This window comes from Neolamprologus brichardi, chromosome 10, assembly GCF_056152115.1.
Source record: "Neolamprologus brichardi isolate AB-2024 chromosome 10, ASM5615211v1, whole genome shotgun sequence".
Classification (NCBI taxonomy): domain Eukaryota; kingdom Metazoa; phylum Chordata; class Actinopteri; order Cichliformes; family Cichlidae; genus Neolamprologus; species Neolamprologus brichardi.
The window spans coordinates 11,743,844-11,771,796 of NC_142113.1; the positions used below are offsets into that span (position 1 = coordinate 11,743,844).

Here is a 27,953-nt window from a genome sequence, read left to right on the forward strand (position 1 = left end):
AAGACATTCCTCCACAACTTTTATGATAAACCACAACTAAACTTAGAACAAAAAGTACGGTGTTTGGTCGATTTTTTTCTATGCTTCTTGCCATTAAATCCTATACTGTTGGAAAGCCTGTTTGTTTTCCTTTGATGGTGCCGCATTTGTAAGGAACACATTGAGTATATGGGTTGAGCCCATGAAAAAGTTACCAAATCTTCTTTGCCAATGCCAAACAGCTGCTCTTGTTTGGTGTTTTGGCATCTTGGATTGGATGATTGAAGTCTGAAGCAACGAGAACTATTGGCAAGTTAAACATGTCTTCTTTTAACAAACAGAGGCCTCAGTAGCATGCAGAAGATCCATGCACAGCCACAACAGCCTGGCACCTCCTCCTCATGCTGGTAGTGAGCTTGGTCACACACTGCTGTGGGATGGCGTCCCATTCTTCAACCAGCAGTTGCCGCAAGTCAGCCAATGTGGTTGTGTTGGTCACCCTGGTAAGAACAGCACGTCCAAGCTGATCCCACAAATGTTCAGTGGGGTTGAGGTCAGCACTGCAAATGTTCAGTGGGGTTGAGGTCAGCACTGCACACAGGCCATTCCATCCTCTCCACTCCCAAATTCTGGAGGTAGTCTCCGATAAACCCCGATCTGTGGGGGCGAGTGTGGCCATCTTGGAGGATAGAGTTCGGTTCCAGAGCAGATTTGACAAGTTTTTTATTGGTGCAACCCACATACTCAACTCTGCTGTTCATACCTTACAAAGATGGGCTCATTATAAGGGAAATAAACTGGCTTTCCAACAGTATAAGATTCATTGCCACGAAGCATTGTTACATCAAAGAAATAACAGAGCTAGACAAAATTCCTTCTTTTTGTACTAAGTTTATATAAACATGCATCCTGGGGAATTGGGCTCTTTGTCCTATGAATGTTTTAACTGTTTTTCACCGGGATCACCTGTGCTCACCTGTCCTCTTCTGCTTCTAGTTTTAGAGACTCCTAAAAAGTGGCAGCTAAGTTTAAAAGCCACACAGTGCGTTAGCCCTGAGAGAGAGTGTGTCTGTGTGCGAGTGAGCTCAAACAACCTGTGTGTCTTTGTGGAGTGGTTTGATCTGCATATCCTCTCAAACTGACTCTCGAGAAAGCCCCCACACACCCTCATCAGCACACTTTAAAAGGTGTCCGTCGTCGACAAGCACGGCGCACAGACAGCGGGCTCAAAACAGCGCCACATCAGCGATTAGCATGCGGGCGGGGGCGATCAGAGGGAAATGTCTAACATTCACAGGGGAATTACAGCCCTAAAACACGTGTCATTATGCATGTTCCTGATGTGACTGACGTGAATGGAGGGAGGATGAAAGCGGAGTGATTTCCATGCCCGACAGAAGATTTAATTAGCTTGTTCTGGGTGTTTGGCAGAAAGGGGAGCAGGGAAATACTGAAGTGCTGTAATGTTGGTGGCAATAATGATCATTATTCTTTTGACCTTTATTTGTCCAGGTCTGCAGAGAATATGCGGTCTGCTTCACAAATGGACAGCATACATAAACAGTGCATTTGCACACATTTACATCTGGCTTAGCTTCTTAAGAAGTGTAGGCTAAGTGCCTTGCTCAAGGGCACCTTGAATACAGCTATAAAGCAATAAAAAGGAACTCTCTGAGCTGATAAGTGATTTTATTGCAAATCATTCGGAGGAACATTAAAGGTTTCATTAAATTTAATTTAAAGTCTAATTCCATCATTGTTAAGCCCAGTGACAATATCTCAGTCCTCCAGCAGAGCAGCATCTGGCCACTTAGGTCTTCCTTTGTCATGCACAGCTGCCCAGAGAGCTCCACACAGCACAAACAAGCGTGCAAGCAAAGGGAGAAAACCTCCTCACCGGTTTGAGCATTTAAATAAAACACTACAGATATAGAAAAAACAAGCAAACAACTAAATACATAAAGGCGGCAAGCCGCTCTGACTGTAATGAGTTCCAGAGCTGTTTGCAGAGGGCACGAAAAAGTGATGAATGACCTGATGTGGCTGGGACACCATTTTTTATCCCATAGGCTTGTCTATTCTGAAGATACTGATGTTGGTTATTCATGCTCCTTGGGTATGAATAATTCTTTTTAATGTAATAAACACAATTTTTATTTAAACAGAGTATTAAGGGAGCCTAATCTTACATATTTTAAATACGTGGAAAGAAAACTTGTTATTGACTTTAAAGAAGTAGACTAATATATTCTAGCTGCACAATGCTGGGCTGTGAGCACTGCTCCCACTAAAGGACATCAGGCATTCTTTCCACCTTTGTGTCTCCTACAGTTTGGTCAGTAGTCTGCTGGAGGTCATTCTGTAGGGCTCTGGCAGTGCTCCTATTTCTCCTCACACAAAGGAGCAGGTCCTTCTGCTGGGTTTATGCCCTTCTCCAGGTCTGCCCAGCTTTTCTCACAAATGGCAGTCTCCTGGTATCTCCCTCACACTCTTTAGACTGTGCTGGGAAACACAGTAAACCTTCTTCTGACAGCTTGTATGGAAGTGCCATCCTGGAGGAGCTGTGGACTGCCCATGCAACCTGAATAGGCTGCACGTACTGTCTCATGCCAACGTGTCAACTCGAGTCTTATCATTCATTTTTAACTGAGTGTGCAGCCTATATAGACAGCGCAGGAGGGAAGCCAGCTGAACCTCTGGGGCTGACTGAGTGAAACTTTAAAAAGTTTTCATAGTTTGTAACCTTCACCAGCACAAAATCAAACATAAATAAACAAATAGACATCATGCATATTCAATCAGACTTTCAATTTGCAAGAGTTTACTACGGTAATACATTTAGCATTAATGTAATTTTCTTGTATAATTCCATTCGGTTAGACTACAAGCAGTATGGCCGCCTGTTGGTGATGACTTGAAGAGCTACAGCTTTAAGGAGCTTCTGCAGAGACTACATTTATCCCCTTATGGATTTACTCTTTGATAACTAGGACTGATCAATTCCACCACCCCCTCCGCATGTAAGCAGTCACGTGATGGATTGTTAAGATACAAATACTGAATATACTGTAGATGCTTCTTATATGCCATTAAGACCACAGCTGCTTTTCCTTTTTTCTTAGTTTCTTTATGCCTGCATGTCAGTGACATAAGAATAGATAAGATGCACTTAAAAATCCAGATAAGGCATTAACTTCGGTGTCCTTTGTTCATCTTCCCCTCTAACCAGAATGATATTCATGTATGCAGGGGAATGTCTCGTTTCTCTCCACTGCTTGATCTCGGCGCGCCCCGTGGGCTCAGAGTGTGCAGCGTACCTCCCACCCTGCTGTTCTCAATTCACTGTGACACTTAGAGGTACATCATGTCTCATATAGGAAAGTACAGACAAAGAGAAGGAGGACAGCCATCAGGTACGCTTTACCTAAACAATAATAGACGAGTTATGAACTCGGAATCATATGAATTAAGTTCGACAACGATAATTATCACAACACAGAAGTCTAAATGTGTTAACACTGTCAGCTGCAAATCAAGCTTATTTGTGTATTTTCCCCATTTTTCACCAGCTTATTTATCTGCAAGCAGTAATAGATTTATACACATGACATTTTCTGTGTGCCATTTAAACACAGCCCCAGAGACTAATAAAGGCTATCAGAGCACTACAGGGCTATTTTTACAGGAAAACAACCAACATTTCAATTAACGGTGTCCCAATTCATCAAATCCCAATATTGTGTTCATGTGTGAGTGTGCTCTAATGGAAAAAAAAAAACTATTTTACTTAGAGACAATGCAAAAATATTTAGGAGGCCTGTACTTGAGTCGTTCGGAGCGCAAGTTAATTTAGTAGAAAATGAGCTGCTAAGAGTGCTGGTCTTTTCACTGATTCCTCCTAAATAGATTGTAATTATGTGTGAATAACTGGTCGAGCCACCGCAACAGCTGGAGAGACACGCGGAGGGTTGAAAGAGTGGAAAATTGTGACGAGGGGAAAAATATATATATATTTTGAGCTGAATACAAAATGAGACAAGCAGACATGTCTTAATCTCTTTGTCTTCCACTCTGCTGCACTCTGAAAACTTGTTTTGGAAACTAATCCTCTCAGGATATTGTGACTGAAGGTGTGCTCAAGCACTCAAGGGGCAACGGCAACGTCACAATTGCAATTAATACAGAGAATAACCCACGAGCGCACCATTTAATCCCACAATAGTCCTAACTGGCCTGCAGCCTCTAATATAACCACGCAAGTGTTACAATGTTGATAAAAACTAAAGGCCACAAGCAATGATACAAATGTAAGCCTACCTGGCACTGTCATAAAGAAGCTTTATTGGTTTCCCACAATAAATGATCCACATCCTCAGCCTGCTGGAGACCAATAACCTGCTCCAATACAAAAAGCCACACAAAAAAGCGCCATCCAGCTGCTTTGAGTAATAAAGGGACATCATGAAGGGGACTCTTTGATTTCAAATTACATTATGGAAGTCTGGGATTACACTGTACGGGCCAATGAAATTTCATTGTCTCTTCAATGGGGGAGTTACAAGATGGAGATTGCAAGACATGTCTCATTAAACGCACTTTGCCTTTCCGAGTCTGGACGGAAGGGCAAAATGTTTCAGCGTGGGGCTGTGGAAAACGGAGGGTTTCTGCTCTCCAGAAGCAGCGGGCGGAGGAGACAGTTAATGCTCAGCGCCGGCCCTTGACAGAAATAACTCCTCCACTTTACAATCGAATGCCTCGTCTTTATGGAGGACAAGAGGTGAAGCGAGAGCACTGCGGATCCAGCAATAAGCAGACGTGACGAGTTTACCATATTGCTGGAGCGCTCTATTGTGTGCGTGTGTGCGTGCTTTAGTATATACTGTAGTGAACCTGTGCAGGTGTATCATCTGCACTCAACTGCTGCCTCATCCTCTGTGTGCTTGCCTCAGCCCTTCCATCAGTAATCAGCATTCGGCCAAGCCGAGCAGTCGCACTAAAGCATCAGCCTTGACGTGTTCTGCCTTGAGAATGCCATTTGCACTGTAACGCAGCTTCCTGGGACGCTTCCTAACCACCAGAGGTCTTTCTGCTTCAGCCATCACACACGCCTATACAGGAATCAGCTGAGATTTCTCCTGTCCGCTCCTCTTTCCATAAACTGTTTCCTTTCACCTGTGCTGCCCTCTGCGCTTGTCGTGCAACTTCATCATCTTCCAGTGGAACCACGATTACGCTGCCATTCTGAGCACTAATAGAAAAAAGCCCCCCCACAACGGCCTCTAAAGCAATGTGCTGAATTATACATCCGTCCCCTCATTGATCTTCACCGAGAAGTGACTCAGAGAGGGAGCGTTATTTGGATAAGTATGCGTGTGTGTGTGTGTGTGTGGTGGTCCGGAGAATGGCCGACGAAGGTGTGTGTGCAGAGCGAATGCGAGGCGGAGAGGAGACGAGGGAGAGAGAGAGAGGAGCGGAGATTAATCACCTGACAAGTGGATGGAGTGTCCATTTGTGCCTCAGGGACAGGCTGCAGATAGGATGTGACATTCAGGAGCACTTAGGAGGACATGGGAGTGCATGCTTTTCCCTCTTGAACCCTCTCACACAGACACTCACTGGGACGCAAACAGAGAGTCATGGAGAGTACAACATACACGTTCAGAGGGGAATTCCTATTGTAAGGCCATGAGGTGGAAACACGGAGTCATGAAATGCACAAGATATTATCAGCCATAGAAAACCACTTGTAGATATGAGATACATGTTTGTGGGCAGTGAAGTACGGTGGAGATGAATTTTACTGAGATAAAGAATGATGGTAAAAGCTGGTAACACAGAGCCAGGTTTGTTTACAGGAATGTGAGCATTTGCATTTGCATGGCACAAATGGGCAAACGGAAAATTTCACATGACAATGGCGTCCTCTGAGCATCACTGATGTGTGTACAAAAACACGGGGACCCAAGTGTTCCTTCTTATGTTGTGTCATATATATGTCTTTGATTTTGATTTTAGGCATCTAAAATTCTAATTTCCTTTAGTTTTAGTCTAGTTTTAGACCACTTAAGATCATAAGATTATCATAGACTAAATCTAAAGTTAATTTAGCCGTAAACATTTGTAAAAGCGTAAAAGTCAGTCTCTTCCTTCCAATTCTTGACATTTTGTTGTGTTTTTCATGAGAAACACAAGAGCTCCACCCACCCCACCCTGTTTCTCCACTGCACAAGTACATTACTTCTGATTGGATCACTTCCAAACTCATCTCGCCTTTCCACACAACTTAATTAGTTCTGATTGGATCTTGTCTTTCTAGAATATTTCCACTTAATTTTTATTCATTATTCATGAAAGTATCAATACTTTCCATCATAGCATTTGCTCTTGTGCTTCAGTTTTTTTTTAGCTATCATCTCACAACACGATCTGCACATGTACACTTATTCTACTTTAATCGCTTTGGAAAACCCACTCACACCCTGGGCCATCTGAACTCAGGAATTCGCATGATAAGGTGGGGCCAGGTTTCACAATGAACTCATCCGAAACTCTGGCTGATTGGGACCCACACCCAGTTCCACACCTTGGCTCAGGCGATTAGAGGATCATCAGGGGGTCCTTTTGTCCCTCTGTGGGGGGACACTCCCACCAGGTTTATATCTGGGACTCTCCACCATTTGACCTTAGAACTGAAGAAGCCTCTCGGATGAGAGGTGAAACGTCTTCAAGTAACTTAAAGAAGTCCAGACGCTTTTCTTTGCAAGCTCCTTTGACTACGATGACCTGGATGACTGAGAACCTTCACAGACACTATCTAACACCATTAATGCTGTGGTTAAGGTTAGGGATAAGGTCATGGTTAGGATTAAGGATAGGTTTAGGGCTGGAATACAAGGCTGGAACGTGTCTTACCGCCGGGGTCAATCTATTGGATTCCATGCACAACCCGACGCGTCACTCTGGAATGCAGAAGGTTACCTTTCGCGTTCTTGAGGGACGCCTTGGGATGTGACAAATCGTTGGTATGTTACGCATCGGGAATGAGAACGGGCTCCGTCTCGTTTTGATGAAAACAATGTTGAAAATGACTGCTCAACAAAATGAACACTTTGCACAAGCAATACCTTTGATACCAAAGCTCAGGTTTGGGAATCCTCGAAACACTCACTTTCAAATGGTCTCTTCCTAATTTTGGCTCTGTATGATGTCAAACCTTGCGTTTGCCAAAGCCAAGAAGAAAGCTGGATTCAAAGGAGGATGGCCTCAAAGTGAGAGGAGCCAAAACATCTTGTTTCAGACAGGCTAAGGCTCAGAACGATCATTTTGAATTGTGGATCCTGTTTTTTTTAGTAGTGTGTAGGAATAATGACAGAACTGGAAATGAGCCCATGACCTTTTACAGTGACACTAAAGGGGAAAAGTTGGGGGCAAATTTGTTTAGATTACAAGAAATTTAATGGACAGCTGATTCCGTCTGGACCAAAAGGATCTTTTCCGGTGCAATATTATATTTAGAGTATAAACCGCTGAAAGATTATTGGCTGACTAATCCATGGAAGAAAGCGCTGCAGAGTTGCAAATAACATGCGACAGATAGAATATTTTTTCACACAGTTGGTTTAAAAGAGTTTTTGAGGATCAAAAACTGCAGTGGGCCTTAAGCTGTTTTCTGAATGTTGAGTCTCTGGGCTTTTAAACTCCCTGATAAATCAATGGCCACCACTGTGACTCAAATGTAATGCTAATAAGCAAGAGGCACAAACTGGGGACACCAGCTTGGTTTAAAACCATGCACTATTACTCAGACTTGGGGAATCTTGGGAAACACTAGTGCAGTAAAGGACAAACAATGATGAAATCTTCAGTCCTAGCAGTAGCAGAAAAAGGTCTTAAATTGTTTTGTTTTTTTGTGTGTTTATCGTCCGTACAGAAGTCAGCCTCGTGTAATTCATTCTTCAGGAACATGAGAGAATACATTCTCAAAGAGATGTGTTTTTCAGCACAGAAAATGACGTTTTGGTGTCTAAACTTGATAGCTTTTCTCTACTTTGACATTCGTTTCTACCGTTCTGTCTCCCAGCAGTGGTTCACGGGAAAGAAACCTCACACATCCTTTCATTCCTTCACAGGGTTACAAAGACCGACAAGCAGCAGCGTATCTTTTCTAATATCTGTGTGGTCTCGGTAGTTTAAATGGAAAATCCCTTCACTGTTTCCACTTTACGCCCTCCGCCTGTCCCTCAAATTTATCACTGCAGTGTTTGTCCGACACACAGACACATTTCGGAGGGTTTTTTTTTAATGCACATTGGTATTGTCAAGACGATCCACCCCATCGTGTACAATAAACTTTTGCTATTTTGTAAAAAGAAAAAAAAAATACTCAAAATATTTGAAGCCATATTTAAAGGATTTAACCTTAATAATCCTCTCGTATGTTTTTGTTACCAGGTTCTTTCCAAACCACGACTTCGCCCCGTTACTCGAGCTCACGTTTTCTAAATTCTTCTTAGCTGAGAAATCTTTATGAACCTTTAAGATAACACACCCTGCTGCAACTTCACGAAACTTTGCATTAGACTTTCTTCCGTTTCATGATAGCGGAGCGCATAAGGTCAAGTGCCAGCTCTGATGTGATTATGTAGTGGGAGATGTGAAGAATTTTTATCAAAGTAATGACATTAAAATTAATAATTGAAAAATGTAAGTTAAATAATTCAGTCTGTGCTCCAGGGGGCAGATTTCTGAGTTTCAGCACATTTTTTGTGTTGTCTGAAAAAGCCAAATTTTCTGCATTAATCTCACTGAGGCTGTTTTGCTTGTATGTTGTTTTTTCCTTCACAATGCTTATTCCGTCTGTCACACAGAGACTACACAGCCTGCAAAATGTTTAAATATGTTTGCTGATCCACTACCTTTCTATCTGGGTGTTTAGCTTGTTTGTAGCTATAACTCATTAGATAAATGCTGTCATTTTTGCCCACCCAGGGGCATAAAAAGTCCCTCATCTTCATCACGTGTAGTTTTTGCAAGAACCCACACGGGACGCTCCCTGCTGCAATGCAACGCTTTAATGTGGTGTCGATTCTTCGGTGTCATGTTAAATGAAAACACCGTGGGAATCTCTTAGACACTGTTGCTTTCACACACCTACTATACAAAACGCACACACACAGCTGAATGACCTGAGATGTGCTCATGCAGGAAACACCCCCGATGAGACAAGAAAACACACATAACGTTTTACTGCTAACTTTGTGGGGCATGTAGTGTATGTGGCATGGAGGGATGTTTGATTTGGACCACAGCTCAGGGTAGGAAGTTGGATCCAAGCATAGACTGCGTATTAAAGTTGGACAACACCCGCTGGTTTGTGGGCTCCTGTTCGTAGCCTCACTTTAGCATTTTTTGGAAATAACCATATTTGGTTAAGCTTCTGGTTCACAGTAGGAAGCCTGGTGAGAAAGCTGCATTCGTAGATTGTACTTGTTCTGTATCACACAGACAGAAATACCTGCAAAACTGCAGTAACAATTAATAATATGCACACCTACACCTACCCGCACACCTATACAGAAGCAAGTAGCTAGAGGCAATACAATCCACCTGGTGCATTAACTCTATAATATCTGACAGCACATATCCTTTTTACTGTGACTGGAAAATGCAGTTTGCAGCACTGACCCACTTGTAATTTTTCACCCGGCCTCCTCAGAATTACCCACTGAATCATAAAAAAACAGGTGCACGATAGTTTCATGACAGCACTGGAGTACTGGTTACTCAACTTTCCGGTCTCAGCACATTTTTTAAGGGGTAAATCTGGTCAAGCTCACGGCGCTCCAGCGTAGTTGGCCTGGTTCCAGTTTGCCCGAAGCTGCAGGCAGCTGCGTCCCTGCCAGGCCACTAACTACCTCCTGCTGTACCACCTGGAGACCAAAGAGACTTCACTTGTGGGCTCCAGGGCTGATAAATAAATCCAAATTATTGCTGATCAACGAGCCAAAGATGCACTTCGACCTGTCACCATAAACAAATCGCTAACTTCACAGCCAACGCAATCTCACTGTGAGCCTGAAGCAAGCAAATTATGGTATTAATCAACTATAAGCTGATTATGTGACTCTTAAGTAAATTTCTGAATGATTCGAAAGCAACGACCACGCTTTCTGAGAATTCCACAGTCTACCGGTTATTTCTGTCACTAAAATTTCCATTTGTGATTTCAACATTTCGTCTTCGCGACACTTCATTTTCCCACATTTGTTTCTTGGCTTCCACTTAAAAAAAACTTATGCAGCCAACAAAAACAATTCCATGGCAGGAGGGACATCATTTGTGATGTTCAGCTTATCAGTGATGTACAAAGGGGGGGGGGGGGGGCAGCCTAAACATTTCCACACCAACAAAAGAGAAAATAGGACCAAAGATTACTCCAGAGAGAAATTACTGAAGCTTTTTGCACAGTAAAAGCCATTATGTTCTATCATGTTTTCTATTTTTTGAGACTTTTAGAAGGAAAAAAAAGGTTTATTTCAGTCTGTGAATAGAAGTCTATGTGAATATAAACTGCCTGAGGTACCTGCCAGCCTGCCAAAAAAAAAAATCTTCAGCAGGGCTCTGGTCCCAGAACTGCAGGAGAAAGACATAAACCACCAGCTCTAGTTTCACTTCAGGAAAAGGAAATAGATGCATGCTGGTATGATCCCAAAGGAGAATCATCTTTATGAAACCCTCAGGTGGAGCAGCACAGGCAGACAGTGACTCATGTGGAAGAGACTCTTTTGGGGTGGGGGTGGGGGGGTTATAGGACACAGAGAGAAGCTGCTATTTCAGGCAGTGCTCAGAGAAAAATACCCATCGCTCAACACTACATGAAACGGTGCAGACCTGCAAGTCCTGCTGATTTAGATCAAAAGAAGCGCTGAAAAATCAAAAGTGGGCTTTAAGAGAAAAGTTGTTGTTGATGATGATGATGATGATTATGATGATATAAGGGCTCACATACTTGGTTCTCTTTATGGGTTAATCAGGAACTTTATGACAAGTGATCAAGCATCAGTCTGGCAGCGCTGGGCATCACCTGCCCACACACGAGCAAACACATGCCAGTCATTATGTGGCTGATTCCCACTGTGTTCCTACAGCGCAGAGATCAGAGCCGCAGCTCTTCCCTGGCCAGAGCAGAGTGTTTGCAGAGATTCATCACTGTGCCTCCGCCTGCTGCCATGTGCCTCCAAAACCTCACATCAGAAACATCATCTACTCCACACGGCAATGCATCCAAACAACAAGCAGCATCAGCAAAGTCCTTTTTCTCCCCGATTCTATCCTTTTTACTTTCTCTCTGACTCAGTTAAAAATTTGGATGAGGTTCTATAGAAGAGATAGAAATGCAGGGTGGGGGGATGGATGGGTTATTTCAGGTGGTATATGGCTCCATTGCAGTAGAAACTCCTTAATACCACCTCTTCTCTGTTCTCTCCATTGCTCTCTAATTCATAATAGATCACACAATCGGACCAGATCAGGCAGGAGCATCAAATAGCTGGTTTGAAACTCTATGGGATCCCTCAAAGCCCGGTTTAATGATGACATCCTCAGAACCAGGCCAGAGGTTTTTATCCGGCTCAGATAACAGGCTACTGCTGCTGCTGGTGTTTGGGCGAAGAGTAGTGAAAAGGAAGCAACCCCAGGCAAAGTTTCTCCTTTCTCTTGTCTCTCGATGGATGTTGTAATTGAATTATCGTGCATCTGATACTTTGGTGTCAAACCTTCCGCTCGTCCTCCCTCCTGAATCTCTGCAAAAGATCCCAGCAGTGGCATTTGTCTTGTTTTGTCTCTTGGCTTTGAAGACAGCTGCTAATAAGAAATAGATGAAAAGCAGACTGTTTAAAATCTGAAATGAAGCGCTGAATGCATTTAGGGGGAAAAAAGAGAGACCATAACTTAATCATTGCTCATTAGAACAAACCTAGGCTTGGCATCCTAACAAACATCAGAGCTTAATTGGCGCACAAAGAGGCCGGATCCAAAAATTACAGTTGATCTTTTTACATCCAAAAAAATAAAATAAAATAAAAAAAATCACGGCACTGCAGGAGAGACAGCGAGAGAACGGGATGATGGGAGAGTGTGAGATGTTAGGATGGGGGAGTGCGAAAGAAATGGAGCGGGAGGGAGGAGCACTTTTAAAGAACCTTAAAAGAAAATACTGTAGTCCCTCACACTGCCATAATAACACCACAACCCACATACAGTAAGGCTCCATCTGTGTATGCCTTACCCATCTAGTAGCTCTTTACCAGCCCACCTACTCAAACTAGTAAAATTAATTACCCGAAAAGCACATTTCTCTTGAAGTATTACTGGTGCTCTTAGTTCATTTAGAGGCTAACGCACAGTCACCTAAATCACGACTGCCATAAATTATAAATAACAGACTGATTTTAATATGCAAACAATTTATTTTTATTTAAGAACTGATGACAAAATATTGAATATAGATGATAAAATATGAATTACAAAAAAAGTTAATTTGAGTTGTAATAAAACCAGAACAAGGCCTTTGCAGAGATGTTTTAATATCTTTGGTATTCTCTGAGATTAAAATGATACATTTAAAATATGAAAACTCCCATCCGTTATCTTCCACTTATCATTATCAGGGTCATTGCAGCTTATCTCCAATAGGCTCAGCTCAAATGATGATGTACCTAAAATCACAACTATTTTCTTTTTGTGTAATCTGATTACAAAGTAGCCTCGAATTTCCCAAAATGCACAATTATCTCTGGTGGTGAGTTTGATCCAACCTTGCAAAAAGAAGGTTTTTAATATTTATTTGATCCTGTCTTATATTTATAGTATTCGTTCCTTTAGCTCTTTTAGTGGGAAAAACCATCTCAATGACAATATACACGCAGCTTTACAAGATAACATCACAATATTTGTCAGTTTTAAAAATGAAAGAATAATTAATAAATGAAAAGAAAAGTATGACATTTGTGGGGTTTTGTCACTGAAACAGTCATTGTAATTGATTTAATGGCACCCGTGCTAATTAAAACAATCCGTCATCTAAAGTTATGTCAATCAAATCCGCTTGCTTTTCATTGCTTTTCTTACAGTGACTAATAATAACTGTCACACCTGTGTCATGCGACGTCAAATAATCAGCACTATGCCCGCAATACAAACGCTAATGAAGATTTTTTTCCCCCCTCTGATTGCGTTTCTTTCTCTTCAAAGAAATTTGAATCACATCAGCAGATGAAGTGGGTCATTTCAGCCTGGATTAGTTAAACTGCACTTGATCGACAGGGTTGTTTGCCAGAAAAAAAACAACAGATTGTTGCATTATGGAAATGTTGGGTTAATGAACTGATGTTAAGTGTTTTAAAATTAATTCGCCATAAAGATTGAAAATGATTTGATGAGCTGCAATCCAGTTTGAACTGGATGACTCAGCCCACATAACCTGTGAGCTGACATATTTGTCTTAAATTACAATTACAAACCTTCCTCAGTTTGCATGTGGCTACTTTCTAACATACTATAGAGGACTTCCCATACTGAAGCACATCTAAGCTGTTATTGAGAACTTAAAGAGAGCGTGTGGGCTGGAGCGGAGGCCGTCCTTCAGTGAACCGCTCGCACTCATACCCTCAAAAACTCACACAGGCCCAGCTTGTTCTTGCATTTATGCATGATCTGCACTACTCCTGGTCCCAAGTGCACATTTCATAATTCATGCATACAGTACTGTAGCAACTGGAAATGCTACCATATCTGCATCCACTACTCTGCTTCATTTCATCAGCATGTTAGACCGGCCCAGGTTACATTGACATTACACCACATTTCCTGACCCAAAAAAACATCCACCTAAAGGGCAACAACACCCTAATGCAAGAGTTTCTCCTATAGTTACGGGGAATTTGTACCACATGTGCATGGAAATGTTGTTAATTCATACACAAAATAAGTGCAAATGTAAAACTACCACAAATGCTTCAAGACAGGTGCACCGAACAGTTTTGATTTTACTCCCGTGTGTGACACACTTAATTTGCATTCATTGCAATCAGCATATTGCCACACAACCATTACTCTGTATAAGAAAATCCTTGATTTAGAGCTTGATGATGGAGAAACACGTGAAGTTATTCTAAGTGAGAATTGTGCTTTGATTGGTCAGTAGGTCTATAAATGCATTTTATGCTACAAGCCACACTTTACCTTTTCAGAAATGTTCATACAAAACTTGCAGGAGGCACTTAAGAGTCTGGTCTACTTTTTTCACATTACTTCTTTGGTGTCGCTGATTTAGACACAGGGAGAACACGCAAACCCGACACTGAAAGGCTCAGACATCAGAAGATTTGAACTCAGTATTTACTTGCTGTGAATTCCCAACCATGGCACTCAAGAGCACAAGAGAACCGTGGCACCTACACATAAATAGTAAAAGATTTTCCCTCACGCTTGTAGATAACAACAGAACATGAATGTGCTTTACTCATAACTGAGACATTTAAGTGACTGAGTTATATGTCTCATAGTGTACTGTAATGCGTTTTATCATTGAGCTTTGAGGCTCACTTTGGTAGAAGCGAGCAGCAGCGAGTGAGCTGAGATGCACCAGTTCTTCTTGATGATTACTGGTTATCCAGATGCATTTTGATAAAATCCATACTGGCTTCTCTCCACTAACACTCAACCCTTCTCATTTCACAAAAACCCCGTGGTACAGTCTAGTCTTAGAATTTGGTCACAATTCAGGAGTCATTTTAAGTACATCTCTGCATCATGCCCATCACACGTAACCATCTATTTACTCTCGGTCTCACTGATGGTAGTTATGTACAGTGGAAACACCATGGTATTAACACTTTTAAAGATCTTTATCAAGATGGCACTTTCTTAAGTTTTTCAGACCTCTGTTTAGAAACAAATCTTCCAGCTACCCATCTATTTCATTATTTTCAGGCACGGCATTGCACTTCTGCTCTCTTCCCCTCCTACCCTCTTCTTCCAAATGTCCCTTAAACCCAATAAGAAATCAATTATACCTTTAATATATAAACAACTTATGGATTCAGACATCTAATTTTAACCACTGAATGGACAGTGGTTAAAATTAGATGGCTTGGGAGCGGGAGTTAGGAGTAATCTTTTCGGATCAACAATGGGAGAAAGCAGTATCCAATGTCCATTATAGTACGTCCTCATCCAGTTCAAGGTATTGTACAGAGTTTACTATTCGAGGTCTTGTCTGTCTGAGATTTACCCACATGAGGTGGATCAGTGTGAGAGATGTCATGCCACCCCATGTGACCTGAGTCACATGTTCTTTCTGTGCCCAAGACTCCATGGCTTCTGTAGTCATAGTCAGTTATTCTTTCCAAGGTTCTTAGGACCCAGGTCTGCATGGACCCTTATTTATTTTCGGGCTTCCAGTTAATACTGTCCTAAGTAACCGTACACACTTCAAAATATTAGCCTTTACATCACTTTTGGCCAGATGTTGTATCTTACTCCTATGGAAATCTTCAAATTCCACCTTCAGTTTATTTTTGGTTTCGAGATGTGATGTAATTTCTTAAATTGCAAAAGATAGGCCTAGCAGTAAAGTTTTATCATATCTGGGGCTCCTTTGTAAACTATAGCAAGTGATTAAACGTTTTACCAGCTGATTAATATTACCCATCCCCCCCCCCTTTTTTTTTTTTTTTTTTTTTGTTTTTGGGGTGTTTTGTTTCTTGTTTTTTCATTTTATTTAAGCGTGTGTGTGGGTTTCTGTGTGTACTATTGTATCTGTTCATGTAAGAAAAAATAACAAATATGTGAGGGAAACAGACTGTATAGTAATTTTTTTTAATCCATACTGGCTTGCAGATGGCTGGCATCAGCAGTTGTGGAAAAGCTGGTGGAACTACTTTACACCTCAGACTTTATTAAAAAAAGAACCCAAAAACTAATTTTCACAATTCATGACCTTTCCTTGAACCCAGGGGTAGGCAACCTTTCTGATTATGAGTGCCATTTAAAATTTCCTCAGAAGTCAGTGTGCCATATGATTGCATTAGCAATAAATTTAATAACGCTCTATATTAACAGTTACAAACTATATAGAACCACTTTATAGAATTATATTTGTTTGCAGATGTTGGCAGCTATCAGCGAATAGTTATCAGCTATTTTGAAACAAAAAAAGAAACTTTTTATCCATGACAGCAAATGAACTGTACAACAGAAAATACAACTGCTATTTATGGTCTCCTCACAACAATGATAAGAAAAATAAACTAAGCCAATATGGTATGTTTGTTAATACAGAGACACATGTTAATATGATCTCTGGTCTCCCACTCAGAGACACAGGTCTCCGAGTGTCCAGCATTCAGACGGCTACGTGAGGACACTCTTAACGTGAGAGAAAATCTGCTCACACAGATATGTAGAGCCAAATACTGTCAATAAGGCCTCTGCAATGCTCTGAAGACAGTTAAACTTGTCAGGTAGTGATGTCCAGCAGGTGAAAATGCAAGCTCCATGAACACGCACAGCTGTGGATTCCAGCTGCTTTGATGTTGCATTAACTGGCATTAACTCAGCCAGTTAATGCGAGACAAGTCTAGCTGCTCATTAAAGATTTCAGGTTTCATCAGAAAATAAAACATTGGTCCATACTACGGATTCTAGTCTATGGATGTATCCATGTATCTCCGTGGTGCTGATGCTGTGCTGAGCGGACAGCTCCTGAAGCTTTTGAAGTGTCGGAAGGTGGAAAGCTAACAACGTCCCTCTCACCAGTAGGCTAAGTTATTTTTAGCCAATTACAAGTTGAATCTGGTAGTTGGGGTTGTTACCTAAGATACCGTCATTGAGAAGCAGCACAACTAATGTGTGTATGCGAGCTGATTTGCGATGTGCACCGCTGGCGCGGCCATTTATTTTTTGATGCACCTTCTCAGATTAATTCACTGCGTGTCGTGCCCAGGGCTGGACTGGGACAAAAAAACAGCCTGGGCATTTTGACTAGAGACCACCAGGTATTAAAGCCATAAAGCCTTTGAATGAAAACAAACGCTGTTGTGACAGTGACAGTACAGTCTTATTGGTATATGTATGATTTCTATACATTTTACATCAGATAAAAACTTTGGTTGTAAGCTTCAGATAATTATTTAATAACAGCCAGACATTTTAAATGAAAATAAGAAAGTATTTCTTTGTGCCCCCCTTTCCCTGTTAATGCCCTACCTGCCCCCCTGGCAAAACTTTGCAAGATCTGCCCCTGCACAGTTACCAGCTGTCAGCTACTTAGAAAAGGATCCTGGTGTTATTTGTCCGTCAGAAACAGCTCATAACTTCCCTTCAACTCATTCATGTCACCTAAAAGGTAAACCTGTTTCTCCATCACCTGTTCAGCTCTGATGATTCAGTAAGGACATCTCCTGGTTTCATCGTCATGTTTCCCTCTCACCAGATAACCAAACCGATATCATGACCAGCATTTTTTCGGGTCTCTCGTCGTCCTGCCTCCGATCTCCCTCATCCACCTGCCAGCCTCCACCACTTGTTAATTTTACCGAATCTGTGGAAGCTCCGCGATGCCACCACCAAACAACTGAGTTATTTTTACACACCGGCCAGCATCTGGCCAATCCAACACCTTTCATTGTTTATACCGTTACAAAAAAAAAATCATCGGGCAACCGAGCAAATGCCTGGTATGCCCGATGGCCAGTCCAGTTATGGCCGTGCCATCAGTTAACCCTTCGTGCCTAGGGTTGCCGACCCCTACTTTAACCTAATTAACACCTTTCAGTTCGAAAGTCGAACCAGCTCTAACGTTTTAGCTCAGGATGACGCACTGCTTTTAAATAAGTCAGGAAGTTTCTTTTTCTCACAAATCGGGAAGAAAGTAGATTTCCGCAGGGCTAATAATTAAAATCGGTTGCCAGATCTGGATCGCAGTTGCATCAGTCTAATAAATTATCATCCTCTTGGCAGAAAGAGCATCTGGTGCATGTTAAGGAGCACAGAGGCTGGTCTACGGAAGCTCGGGGGAAGAATGATGTAACTGGACAACAACATGTTACCGAGCTCCTTCATCTTGCACGATGACAGTTTATCGTTACGCAGCAGGTCACTAATTAATCTCACTTCTGATAATGTGCTGTGCCTTGCTGGGCAAATGCTAATAAATGATAAGTGAGCCGAGCTTTGTTCAGGCATTTATTACAGTGACTGGTATGGATGAATTCAAAGATACCCAGAGGTGTTATGTCTTAGAACAAGAGGAGGGAATTTTACAGGAATAATGCGCATTAAAGCCTTTATCAATTGATCCACTGCTGGGAAAAAAACACCACAGAATCAAGGAATCTTATTCTTGTGGATGTGGAGGGATTACACTTCTAATCACAAATAGTTTTCAAGTGTGAATTCTACTGTAGCCTTCAGTCTCTGACTCAGACACCGACTTACAAATTCACTTGCATCCAAGTTAGTGTATTGTGCATCCGACTTTCTACTGGGTGCTCCTAGACTCATCCTGTCCCTTCATTCAGTCTCTCTGTGGAGCTGAACATTACCACAGCGGCCTTCAAGTCCGCCTTGTTGCTGAGCAGGAAATTAACTTTTACTGAGTGTTTTTTCCTCCTTTTTTTAAAGCCAGTTTTTGGGGACAAGAACAAAACTTGTGTCAACTAAACTAACCTGTGTTATTAGATTATAATAAACCCCAGTACTGTCCATTATTTAAACAAAAAGAATGCCAACTAAATATACTTCAGCTGTTGTAATTTAGTCTTGTGAAGTTGATGGTCACAGCCTGTGTATCCAATCAAGTTCCCAATGCTTAATGAAGGCATGAGGAATAGCTAATATCTAATCATACTATATAAAAGTGAGTTGTCATAAATGTTGAAAGGTTCTTCACATACATTTTGCAAGAGAGGAAGAAAATTCAACTAGTTAGACATCAAAAAGCTTTTTCTCAGCCCAAAACAGCTGTTTGAGTTTGAGTCCCGACCGATGGCTATTTTTTAAAAATGTCTGACATCTAAGCAGTCGGAGGGATTTTAAAAGTCAGGATTAAAAAAGTTAAAGCTGGAATTCACTGATATTTTCATTTCTATAAGTCTAAATAAGTCTACGTACACATGGGACTTGTGGATTTTCGTCTCAGAAGCAGCACAGCCTGACAGAGATGTTGTGTTCCGGAGCGTTGCTGGATCCCAGGAGCCTTATGTTTTGATGTAGCAGGAATTTGGGAGAAGCGGAGAAAAACTGGAGCAGTAAAACTATTTTAAGACACAGTGGAAAATCACAAAAGTTGCTTCCATCAGACTAATATCTTCTCCTCTTAAAGTCCCTTTTTTCGCTGTGGGATGCCGGTTTTCAGAATAAGTTGCAGGTAGATTTACTGTGTTTCCTAATACCCAGAGCTCATTTTCTTGCGACCCCTGTGCTTTGAGTACTGATGGAGGCCGGCTCACACGGCTACAACTGGCTTCGACGCGTCGAGCTGAGTGAGCCATCATTTATGTTAAAAAATGGAGAAAGGCTCCCTGTTAAATCAATACATAAAGTACCCGCAGGATCCACAGCGAAGGCAGTGGAAGTGACAGGCCGCTTAACAAATGGACGACGGCCTCCCGGAGCCCGCTGACTCAGCACGATCCCCGGCGGAGGAAACACCACTCCCCATCCGTCCCCCTCTCCGATCATTCAGACAGCTCGCCGTGTCTACCTGCGAACTGCTGATCAGAGGCTCTTAAATATCACCAAAGCAAAGAGTATCATTCATAAGAGAGATGAAGTCTCACGCTGCCGACGCGTTTGCTGCTGCTGGGAATACAGCCAATATTTGAATAAACATCCCCCGCTTGCTGAAAGAGTATATCACATTTTTGACCACCGGTGGCTTTGGAGTTGCACATCATCGCAGAATGTGTTTTTGCTGTGTCCACCGCTTTGAGAATATCAAATAGCCGACATAAAAAAGCGGCAAAAACGATCATACACCACAGGTAGCATCCATCCATCAAGGCTGATGAGATCATAAATCCTTCTTCTTCCCAGCCAGACTGATTTCCTCTCCATTTCACCGAGATGGGCATAAAATGCAGATGAACATGCTCGCCTCTCTCTTTCTCATCTGTCCCTAAGCCACCTGTTCTATCCATCATCTAGACAGCTGTTCCTCTGCACTTTCAATTCCTTTCCCCTGTGACGCGCCGACCTTTTGCCCCGGACCGCCTGCCGACGCGCTCCCTCTAAAGCTAGGCCGCAGATACTGTGTAAAATGTCGCACCCAGGAATTTGTAACAAAATCCACAGATTAGACTGGGTTGCTTTGTACAGGCAAAAACACACCTAAGCTATGGAGGTTTTCCCTGAAACAAGTGGAAAAATTTGGCATAGCAGGGACATGTTGGGCCAAACCCACGCACCACAATGCTTCAATACGTATTCATGTGGGGACGAAACAAAAGGGGGAAAGAGCAGGCACACTTTTTCAGTGTCGCAATCAACAGAAACAATAACACATGAATAATACTGAGATTAAAGAGCATGCTGCAAGTATTAATGACTGACTGTCAATGGAGTTGCTATGTTTTGAACCACAGGTACCTGCTGTTACTAACTGCACCATTAACAGGTTCCACCAGGAGAGCTGTGTGATCATTAAAGTGAACTCAGTTGAATGGAGCATGAATCCAGGACTTTTTAGCACTACTGACTGTCAAACATATTTAAAAGCTTTCACATTGATTTCCTACCTCTGAGCAAGCTGCCGGTTTAAAGGCTTCACAGAAGAGAGTGACAATTAACTTGCAGAGAGCTGGAACTTTCCTGATATGGACAAACATACCTCTTTGTTAATGTGTTTAAGAACACAAAATTCACGTGCAAAAACGTGCAAACATTTGGCATCAATCATAAAGAATATAAGTAATAAGAAGACTGTACTTTCACCAACTTCTTACAGGCATAAATGGGTTTTCATGAAAGTCTTTGGGCACCTGGGCATTCCCTTTTTTATTGTATTGACTGTCAAACTGTTATTTCAGCTGCTGTTCTGTCTACTAATGGTGTTTGGGTTTCAGTTGGGATGCATCCATCGATCAATACATCTGTCTTTTAGCCACATGTTTATTGTGAGACCCATGTTGACTTTTGTAAACAATCCAATCCAAATGTGGGATACGGTCTCAATATGGGAACAAGGCATGACAGTGTCTTGCAGTCCTGCATGAAATGGGACACCTGATTGCTCCGTATACGCTGAAAATGCCTCCTGTGCATGTAGGTAGAGGTAGCATTGTAAAAATGTAGAACTGCGTGGTGGTTAGGTTGACATTTTTGGTAATCTTCCTGGGAAAAGATTAAGTGATTCAGGCATGACTAATCAGTAGCAAACTGGACTGTTTACACTGGAGTGTCTGTGAACTTTGCTGGAGTTCAAACACAAAATCAGGATCAGCAGCCTTTGCAAGTCTTCATTTTATTACAAGATTCAAAAACACCAGACACTCAGAGTAAACTTGGCAAAAAAAGTATTGCACATAAAATAGAATTTACAGCTCCAAAAATATGTTTCCTTATAAATCCATTTTCTCCTGCTTATGAATTCAGGTTTGCCGGCGGGATCGGATCATTATTGCTCGCACTGTGTGTTTCTATATTTTTATACGAACTACCGTGGTGATTAAATATTGTTGTTTTGTGGCGCTACTTTAGCAAGCAGACGCTGCCTTAAAGCTCTTTATGCTCTTGTCTTTAAGGGTACTCTGACATTTCAGGCTTTGAGTCAGCTGCTAATTAGAAGCCTTTTTCAAACCATCAGAATTGACAAAGTCCATCTTATACCATTCATCTTGTTACTCTTTTATAAGGGTTTTAATCCATAACAGCACCTCAACTACAGTGAAAGAGAAAATGTATTAGACCAGCAGCCAAAGTAAGGTTAATGACACAGCTGCCCTAAATCAACAGTACTGCTAATTACCAAATCATTTTTCACGTTTCTGTAATGGTTAATCCACTAGCATCCACAAGCTGTTTAATCAGAATTATATTTTTGATGCTTAAATATAATTGTTGTTGTTATGTATAAATCTGCTGAAACAGAAAAACAAAACAAATAAAGTAAAGCTGGTAGAATAAAAATGAAAGTTGCAAGATTACCAAGTTACTGTTGTTTACTTGCCTTCATGACCAAAGAAAATATTGTTAGTGGTTAAATGTTAGCTTGATTAATTTCTGACTTCTCAGAGAAGTCTGGTGTGTTGGCTCAGATTTGGGTATAAAAGTATGAATTCAGTAAGTAAGTAATATTCTAAAAGTGTTTTCTCATTTCTATAACAGGTGGTCAAAAAATTTGCTAAACACTCTACGTCCAAAGATTATTTCTAAAATAGTGCTAAAATGCTAATCTGGAAAGAAAATGATTTGTTTTTATATCAACATTTTGAAATGAAAATGAAAAGAAAAGGGAGAGTAGGATGACAAAATGAAACATTTGAAGTCCTAATATTATCACTTTGGTTGCAATTTTAGTATTTTTTGTTTGGTTGTTTACCCAAAGATAACGGTCTCAGATGCTAAGTGATCAACTAATGCTAACAAGCCTGATTAGCAAACTGCACTGATAAATCGTGCAGCTGCAATGCACTGACACAGGCATATGCTAATTAGTATCAAGTAACAGAATAACAAAATACACTTCACTCACCACTTCTGCAGCACAAACGTCTTGGTTGTCAGTACAAAAATATTAAGACACATTATTTGACAGAAAACCCTAATTAAAATTGCTCTGTAAGGTACCAGTTTGTGACTTAAATTAGCGCAGATGATAACTCCCTGGCATACCTGTCGTTTAAAGTAGCCACACCTCTTACTTTTAATCTTAATAGTATCTACTTGGATGAGTCATAAAAGATTTACCTGCCCAAAGGATGTCACGAAAAATTAGCTACAGATAACATGTGTTATTTGATGCGTTTTAGTTTTAACATGTAACTCAGACAGCAGTGTCTAAAGGAGATCTCTATAAGTCCCCTACTAACTCAAAACTGTAATGTGCATTTTTCTGCAGATGACAATATTATATGCGTTAGTGTTCTATCCTTAAACTCGCCTTTGCAAACCTACAGTGTGCTTTTATTACACTACACAAACGTCTTATCAAACATGCATTTGTTTTAAATTCCGATAAAATTATGTGCATGGTATTCACAAAGTCAAATACAAGTATCCAGCCTGCAGTACATACACCAATCCCTTATGGTCATAATATTGAAACTTCTCAATTTTATAAATACTTAGGGCTCTAGATCGACACCAGATTTATTTATTAAAAGAATTTACATTCCAATACGTTTCCTAATTAATGAACATGTATTATGTATCTTCAAGTATATAAAGTGCCTGCATGCCTACATTCAGACACTTAATATGTATATACATAATATATATGTAATAAAAAGTATGTATACATGCAGATATTTACGTCACAAAGACATATATTTCATGCATTTGAAAATGAGATCTCAATGTGCCCACCTGTTTAAAGAAAAAATGCAATAATAATACTGACCACTCCAAGAATTGCACTTTTTAGCACTCATGTGTTGGGCGTGGGAATCTGCTTATTTATCTGCTATCTGAGCACTTCAAAATTTCCAATGTAGAACATCTCAAATAGCCAATAACTGATATCTGAGCCAAACTTCCCAACCATATATAAATTTTAAAACACTAATGAAAAGCTCACAAGCCGAGGACTCTGAGATTGGATTGAGGCAAATGCCTTCCCTCTTTTCCTCTCCGTGCTGTTTACTTGCTGGCATCTTAAGCCTGCTCAAATGTGACTGGTTAACAGAACTGAGACTACAGGACAGAAACCAGAAAGCTTCCATAAATGTTTTCCCTGCAAACAGATTTTGCATATTTTTATAAAGACATCTGTTTATTTTATAGCCATAAAACAAAACCAGCTGTACACGTAGACAATCAACATGAAAATCCCCTTAAAAACTTTTGTGTTAATTGAACGAGGAATGTGAAACCCCTGACACGGTCCTTTTAAGTGCCTTCTATAGATAACCATCTATAGATAACCGTCAGACCACTGACGCATTCCACAAACAGCTCATATCAGAAGCCGACAACAGCGTCTGGCTCAGTTTGATATAAAAGATAAATAACAGGCTGACATATCATCACGCCATTATATACCTCTAACCCATTATCTCATCCAGCAGACATTGTTGTCAAATTGCATTATGTAACCATAAACATAGCAGGAGTTTGGAATAATTTTTAGATCAAACAATGCAAAAAAAAGGCCCACTGTGGCCTTTAAGGGGAGTAAAAATGAGAATCAGGATGCCTTCCAAATGGCCCATTCATCCCCAAATCTATCATCGTAAAATGCTCCTGTGTATACACACTCCCTACCATTAATTTTGTCACCAGGCAAATGGTGGCCTTGAAGTAAACATGCGCTGTATGATAATAAGTCGGCGCACCACATTTCACGCAAGACTTGCTGTCAAAAGACCAAACATCTATCTCTCGTTCCAGTTCCAGCTTCTTCTCCTGCTCTACACTCTTTTTCCATTTTTAAATAAGTCTATTTACATACCTGGAATAACTCAACGCGAACAAGCAGCAAAATACAAAAAGCCACTAATTCATATTTGGGCTGAGCCCGTGGCCAAGGCTATGTTTGGCTCGTAAAGCGGTATGCTGTCTGTTTTTTCAGGCAGCATGCTGCCATCACCACCACCACAGAGATGATGTGCAGCTCTGCTCTGAATTTAGCGCCCTGAAAAACACCTCGGCAGATGAGATGGTAGTAAAACACGACTCCTAACATCTCCGGCTCGCACTACCACCTCTGCTTGCACTCTGTACTTATTTCACTTTCTGTCTTGCGGAAGGTAAGCGAGCTGGTGAGGAAGAGACTGAGCTGAAGGTCAGAGGGGAGCAGAGTGGGGAAACGGGCGGTGGCCACAATATTACAGGTCGAATTCCTTTTATGAAGCCAGCTGAAAGGAAAGAGAGTTCAGTTTATAAGCGCGAGTGGGGAAAAATGTATGTTAGCGCCTTTTTGGAGGTTGCTGGAGTGCCGGCGTTTGAGTGGGTACCTACTTGTTTTACCAGGTTAGAGCTCGTTTTTCCGCAAGGGAACAACAGAGGGATTTTTATTCATGTAACTCCCTGGCTCTCTTCTGTTTCACTCTGGTGCCTAATGTCCCTCAGCCATCCCTCCCTTAACCCCTAATTACTGCATCAGTGCTGACATGGACAACCACTGTACATCACATCAATGTCTCTTTTGATCACACTCTGAGAGAATTTCTTTCGCAGCTGCCTCTTTTCATCTCTCTCCGTGCATGTGGAAAACACTGTATGTGTGCATGTGTGTGCGTGTGTATGGCTACAGCACATCACTTTGAGTTGTCTAATCATACTTGTGCGCGTTGCCTCTGTAGAAAGCGCTGCTGCGCATGAAGCTCTAAACAGAATGAGGTCGTGAGGAAAAAGCAGCCAGACAAGTCCGCCTTTTGTCTCTCGTGCAAGCAGAGCAGTGGACTCCCCGTGGGAGGGAGGGGGGGGGATACAACATGTGCATTAGACCCCATAACATCATTTATAACAGGCACACACTTCCACACAAATGGCTTTCACCACAGAGGTTCCCCATTAGCATTAAAGCGGAGAGCCTATAAGAGGCAGAGAGGAGAGTGAGAAGCTTTACTGCTACAGTAAATCTAAGGAGCAACTCGAGCCCGCGTCAGGCACCAAATGACAGCTTTCTGTTGAGCAGAGATTTCACAGCCTCTGTGGAGCTCACGTCCCTCGGGAATGTGTGTGTGTGTGTGTGCCACTGGACCTTAAGGCCCCTGTGTGAGGAGGCCAAGTCAAGAGCACAGACCTTTCATTTCTCTCTAATGTTGTTCAGAGAGATAAAGGGCAGACCTTGTCCATCATTCTGTTATTAAGCAGCACATGAACCGCTGAGTCCCTGCCTCAACCTGCTGTCTACCAAGAGCATACCATCACACTGTGCTGCAAAGGACACATTCAGTAAAATAATTCAGAAGTGTGTGCTTGACTTTTATAGTTTAAAATAATCAGTTTAGAGAAATAAAAGTTACTAAATAGGATGAGAATTTAATTTATTTTGACTGAAAAACCTGGGCTGTTTATTAATCTATTCAGAAGCTATCCTCAGAGTAACTGTCATTAAGTTAATTAGAAGTCACACACTGTGTTCTTGATTTAAATCATTTAAATGATGATTTTTTTTTTAATTAAACATTAAATTAAACAAGATTCTTTTAAAGGACTCGAACTGAACCCAAAAACACTGTCTTGGTTTTTCATTTATTCACGTGTTTCTATCTTTATTGAACTTGCATACAGAAAATAAACACAGAAATCAAGCAATACGTTACTTTGCACGATCTGATATCGTCGTGTCGGTGTTGTTCCCAGATCAACATAGTAAATGTTGTTCCAGGATCAACATTGCAAGTGACCAATCAGAATGTTGTGACGTCATACTTTTGCGACTTGGGGAAAAACCGCTGTAAAACAAAAAACTGTACTTAAGCTGCGAGAAACCGCCTTTGTCTGCCGATCAACGGACCCTGACCCTAACCCTTTAATAAACGCTAAGCAGAATCGATATTGTCCTTGCAACATTGGAATTTCATAAATGCACGAATGGCTTGGTGCGCCAAAGAATAACGTCACAACAATGTGATTGGTCACTTGCAATGTCGATTCTGAAACAACATTTACTATGTTGTTCCAGGAACAACACCAACGCGACGATATCAGATCATCCCGTTAGGCACCCGTTACTTTTGAGAGGCCATGCAAACTATATGGAGAAAAAGTACTGCGCCACAGTACACCTACAGGAGCTGCTCAGTCATGAAAACTGTCAGCACACAGTTTCTGTGCAGATCCTAATGCCAGAGAAGGTCTGGAACTCTGCAGTTATTGAGTCAGCAGAGTTTTGGTGACTTTTACACATGATCCATCTCAGTACTCAGTCAGAGAGACAGCCGGAGACCTGACACCCAAGCACTCATTCCTGGTATAATTCCTCGAAGTCCACTTGCATTCCTCTGCCTGTGTGCATGGGTAGTTGGTGCACTGTAATGTAAATTCTCTGCGGATTAATCTGTGTGGTCACAAAAGAAAGGCATGCATGCAGACGTCCACCCTCACCATCTGATGATGAGGTTATCATATCACGGGGACCCAAGCGGACCCTACAGGATCAGCAGACCCGGAAAGTATCTGGACGTAGTGTTTTCAGTGGGACAAACATTTTGTCACTCATCCAAGTGACTTCTTCAATCTCAAACTGTGTGACTGATGCTACGTCCAGATAAACAGAATCAACTTTTTGGGATTTCCTTACCTGGATGATTGAGCATTCTTCATCTTTCTTTGTTGTATTTAGAATTTTCTATTCTACCCTTTGCTTTTAAGCAGAAGCCTTAATTTGCTTTGGCTCATTATCTTCCCCTCTCTGCAGACAAACACAGTTTGGACAGCAGACTCTGGTATTTCTGTCTGTATCTATAAACCAACCCTCACTCACCAACAGTACACTGAAATTGTGGCAGAAACCTCTATTTTTCCTGTTGACAACTTTGCGCGACGTAATCCACTGCAAATATGGAAATTAATGACAGAGTCCAAAGACAAAAACTGTCTAGCAGCCAGACACAGGATTCATGAGTGAATTTCATTAAATGAGTTATCTATCTACTTAAAACTAGTTCTGGCTCAGTGAGTGATAAAATGAGCATCTAGCATGGTTTTATGCACCACTAGACGTATTTCATAGGTAGCTGGTAATTAGGCATGGTAAAACATCGCCACAATTCATCTTCATGGCATGTGGGGAAGACAACATGGGC

At 41.4% G+C, this 27,953-nt stretch overlaps 1 protein-coding gene across 1 annotated transcript in view; it reads right to left on the reverse strand.

Annotated features, from left to right (window-relative positions):
• The window catches only part of lhfpl7 (LHFPL tetraspan subfamily member 7), a 122,311-nt gene that overhangs the window by 87,868 nt on the left and 6,490 nt on the right, over window positions 1-27,953 (reverse strand). The gene's annotated exons all lie outside the window — the stretch shown is intronic.